The 4,711-nt window shown below is 41.9% G+C and overlaps 1 long non-coding RNA gene across 2 annotated transcripts; it reads right to left on the reverse strand.

The window, feature by feature from the left end:
- Positions 1–879: 879 nt before the first annotated feature.
- LOC147786945 (uncharacterized) lies at positions 880–2,424 on the reverse strand. Of its 2 annotated transcripts, none has more exons than XR_015413865.1 (2): positions 2,093–2,424; positions 880–1,988 (listed from the first exon to the last, which is right to left on the reverse strand). It is a non-coding gene; the product is annotated as an uncharacterized LOC147786945 (long non-coding RNA). The 2 variants fall into 2 exon arrangements; XR_015413864.1 differs by having other exon boundaries at positions 2,074–2,424.
- Positions 2,425–4,711: the final 2,287 nt, after the last annotated feature.

A 4,711-nucleotide genomic window follows, 5' to 3' on the forward strand; every position in this document is an offset into this window, starting at 1 on the left:
CATCACAATTTTTTTTCTAAGTTCCTTGATGCATCCCGAGCGTTTCTTTCTTCTGCACCGATTTGAAATCACACTCTAAATCCTCCAATAAAATTAGAAACTCACAATAGTTAAGAAGGTGCTAGTCACAAGGATGGAACGAATTGTACCTGTTGGACTCGGGGTGTTACAAATTCTCTCCTCCTTAGGAACTTTCGTCCCCGAAAGTTGGTTGTTCCCGAAAAAGTTCAGGGTAAGACTTCCTAACGTCATCCTCACGGTAAGTAACCACACGGATTTAGGAAATAATACTTGTAGGGTGCGCTTGGTTTTGCATGCATTCTAGAGCAAATTATCCCTGGGTGGCTAGATCTAATGATCCTCTGTACTTAGGGAATTAAAAATATGTCTGTTGGACTTGCTGCCTTGATGAGATTTCGTACTCGATGTTGGTATGCTTGCTAGTCTATCTTACTACTGTTTTTATCTGTTCATACTATGTGACAGGTCTTATAGAGTCTTTTGTATTTCATTTTATACTTGTAATTCCTCTTTTTTTATTTGAAACAAAACTTTTCTCTATTTTGTTTTAATTAAATGGTATTTTTACCTTTTACTTTTCTTTTCTTTTCTTTTTGCTTGTTTTCGATTTCGTCTTTTTAGTCACAGTTTGGTTTTCGAAGCCTCGAAAAGCGGGTCGTGGCAGATTGGTATCAGAGCAGTCGGGTTTTTGATTTTGTAGACTTTTTTCTAGGATAGAGAGTCGTACACCTCTGTGACTCAGCTCGACGACATGCCTCACCGCGACCAGGTACGCAGTCTAACCTTGTTTAGTAGGTTATGTGTAACGACCAGTCTTCAGGAAATACCGAATCACGGGTCGCCACGTGGACTCAGGAGAAAAAAAAACTTTTCAACACTTCACATAGTTTTAAACAGGGGACTGAAAGTTCAAAGTTGCCTGATATACATTTCAAAAAATATAAAACTCAACGAAGATCTGTGGGGTCACTTAAAAAGCTACTATTACAAAATATAGCAGGTTTTCAAAAACGTCAAAAATCGTAACCAAAACGACATGGGAGAAGAGGACTCAATCTAAGGGCCCCCTTCTGCAGCTGCACGACTCCACACGTCCCTGCCACCGACCCGGACCTACTTTTCTCTTAAAAAATAGCAAACAACACAGAGTGAGTATATAAACAATACCCAGTAAGCAACTTGCTCGTAAGCTCTTGTCAAACTTAGCCCTATTCACGGGATTCTAAGTTTTGAGCTCGAATAGTCACTAGTCAAAGACCTAGGGGTGCCTGGCAACATCCAACTGTTCTTAAGATCAGTAACTACCTGCCACGGTGCCTCACAAGGCCGGGTCAGTCACTACCTGTCTTACGCCCTTGTCGGCTCAGATCAGTAAAACTACCTGTCTTAGGAACAGTAACTACCTGTCTTATGCCGCTCGGCTGGATCAGTAAAAGGTCATGGCTCATCCCACTAAGCACCTCTTATCACAATAATATATTATGATTACCCTCAACCCCTTGTGGGTGACATTATGTGCTTCCTAACTTATAATTACTAGCACCTAATCTTCATTCAACACTCAAAGAGTAGCAATGGGCTACCCAAGCCCCACGCCCAATTCCTAACAAAGAACCACGGTGACAATACGTCGTTATGCTAAGTCACATAACAACCATAACAATCATCTAGCTCAACATAAAAACATTACCATTTCATACGCCTATACGAAATTTCACATTCAGCCAACAAAACTACATAACCATAACGACAACCAAAGTACAACCACACCCATTATTGAAGTACCACCTCCATGAACTAACTATAACCATTCCTACATACATTACCAAACTGTTTGGCCACAAGTTCAAACCGGCTCCTACAAGCCATTAATTAAAAACTTGCACTAGATGGTTACTTACCTGATCGTAGACTTCCCAAAACTTTATCGAGTCTTCAAGTGTCCCTTGACTAAGCTTGGAATTTTCCTATAATAAAACATTAATGGAACGTGTGAGTCAAGTACCTAGATCTAGATAAAGACGAATCTGTTGGTGTGAAATGAGAAACAACTCGAGTTTCGGTTCTGTACAGGTGGGTCGGGTTGGGTCAGATCGGGCCCCCTTAGGTTTCAGCCTCTTCTTCCCACCTCCTTCTTTATCTTTCTTTCCTCTCAACACCCCATGTCTTCTTCTTCACAAGGACTCACCAACTTCCCTCGACAATAACCTAGGTACATCGATCCCGTGAAAAGTATTAGGGTTTGGAAAAACAACAATAAAAATCACACCACTAGAACTTACCGTCGGTGTACTCCCTTCCTCAACCGTTCGGCCCACCGTCGCTAACGAGTGCCTCAAGCCCCGTCGCCTCCACCGCTTCACCCTCTCCTCTGTCTTCTTCTTCGTTCTTTTTCTTTTTCTTTTTCTTCCTTCCTTCTTCTTTTCTTTTCTTTTTCTTCTTTCTTTCCTTCTCCCCGGCGGCCTTTCTTTTTTTTTTTTCTTTTCTTTTTCTCTTTTTTTTTTTTAACCGTAAAAGAGTAGTACAACTGGCATTTCTCTCTCCTCACTTATTGCCAGCTGTACGGTTCTTACATTATGATATGATGTAATGCCAGAAGAACTTGATGTATGTTTTGGGTTAACGCTTTAGGGTGTTAAAAGTGAACATTCCCTCTATATGATGATGCTAGATTCGAGTTATTGTGAGGAGGCCGAGAGGGGTCATGTTTCAGTTTACTGGCTTTAGAAAGATAGAAAGGTGACTCCGCAGAATGCGTGACGTCCAATCCATAGAAATGTACATGAGACTTTTTAAGGCCCAGTATGAGATGATATACCTATGACCCAGCCTCCCATGACCATAATTCTAGATGTCAAGCATGCCTCCGTGGAGACCACGTAGTAGGTGTAGACAATATAGAGTTGCCTTGGTGCAAACCACATAGTTGACCCAAACAATATCGTTCTTACAAGTAAGGCCGGCCACTGTAGGAATTAAGCACCCCTCAAGCAAACCATTTTCACGAGTGAGTTTGGTTAAGTTGGAAGTCGAGAGATAAGATTCACCAACACAGAGAGTGAAGCTATGGAGGCCATGGCTTCAAGGTTGGTTGGAGTCTTCATGATATAAGTTCAGGTTTATGGACTTCCATAAGTGAGATGTGCGCTTTATGCCACTAATGAGTCATGGGGTGTAGGATATTCCTACTAAAGGATCACCTAATGGATGACAAGTCGCTTTGAACCTTGGTGGAGAGGATCAAGTTCAAAAGCAGCACGTGGTTATCAGAACCATAAAATTGGGTTATAACCTATCCTTTGGTCAGGGCATGTATGCTCACAAGGTGAAGGACGTGGAACTGTCAAGGTAGTCCAGCGAACCTCAGGGTTGAGAACAGCAAGAAAAGAGGTCAAGCTATGGTCATGCCTTCGCCATCTGAAGGAAGAAAGTCCAGATGGGCGTTAATAAGAACCAACCATTGTGTAGGTGATCCGGACTACAAAGAGTAGAACTCCAGTTTCATACACGAGTGTAATGCCAAACTTGTGAAGCATTCTCAGGTAGAGGTAGAACCTCCAAACAACGTGATTTTGGAAATTACCTGAAGGATAGTGAGATGGTGACTTGTAAACAGGTAAGACTAGCAGAGACATGATATGTCTTAGAGAAGACACTAGACATAGCACCCTTGAAGTTCAAAGGAGGCTAGCTACCAAACAAGAGTTTTCAGAAAGTTCCCTAGGATCCTGTACAAGAACTTGAAAGGTTCACGTGCTCGAAAAGAGCCAATGATGAGATATCACTATGAGGGAAAATGTGACTAGCTTAGTCATAAAAGATACTATAGGGGCTAGCCTAGGTGAACATAGAGAACTTATGCGCGGATCCTTTACTCCCAAAGAGCCTGTACTTGGCCCAGATGAGTATTAGTACTCAAGCGAGTTATGTAACAGGACGTCTCGCTAGAAGAAAGTTGGGCAAATGATAGGAAACAACGAGGCTATTTTGGAGAAGTAGTAAAGACCGTCTTGATAAGGTAAGGATATCACCAGACGAGAATTAAAGAGAAATACATACCTAAAGCAATCTTTAGAAGCCGCTATGAACATTATGAGTTCATAGTCATGTCTTTGGGTTTAACTAACGCTCTCGTAGTATTCATGAAATTGATGAACAAATGTGTAATTTTGGATTATGTTCATTAACGACATCCTGGAGTGTTCTAAGTCTGAAGTGGGGCACGAGGAACACCTGAGGAAAGTTTTAATTCTACTGAGAACCTACCTGCTATGTGCTAGATTCACGAAGTGCGAATTATGACTGCAAGAGGTGGCCTTCCTTGGACATGTGGTATCCAGTCAAGGAATAACTGTGAACCCTGCTAAGACCAAGGCAGAGCATGAAGATCGCCTACAAATGGTTTGAACCGTGTTGAGAATGCCCCTGTTGTATCTAAGTTTTCTAAGTGTGAATTCTGGCCGTGAGAAGTAGCATTTTTATGACATGTGGTCTCAAGAGGGAAAATTGTTGTGGATCCAGCTAAGGTTGAAGTTGTCATGTGGTGGCCAAGGCTGACAGCTATGATAGAGGTTAGAGGCCTTTTGTGATTGGCTAGCTACTACAAGAGATTTGTCCAAGACTTCCCAAAAATATCAAAAGCGATGACTCAGTCTACCAAAAAGGGAAGCCCCTTGTGTGGACTCTAACT

Source organism: Cucurbita pepo, chromosome 18 (genome assembly GCF_057944985.1).
Source record: "Cucurbita pepo subsp. pepo isolate OVF chromosome 18, ASM5794498v1, whole genome shotgun sequence".
Taxonomy (NCBI): Eukaryota; Viridiplantae; Streptophyta; class Magnoliopsida; order Cucurbitales; family Cucurbitaceae; genus Cucurbita; species Cucurbita pepo.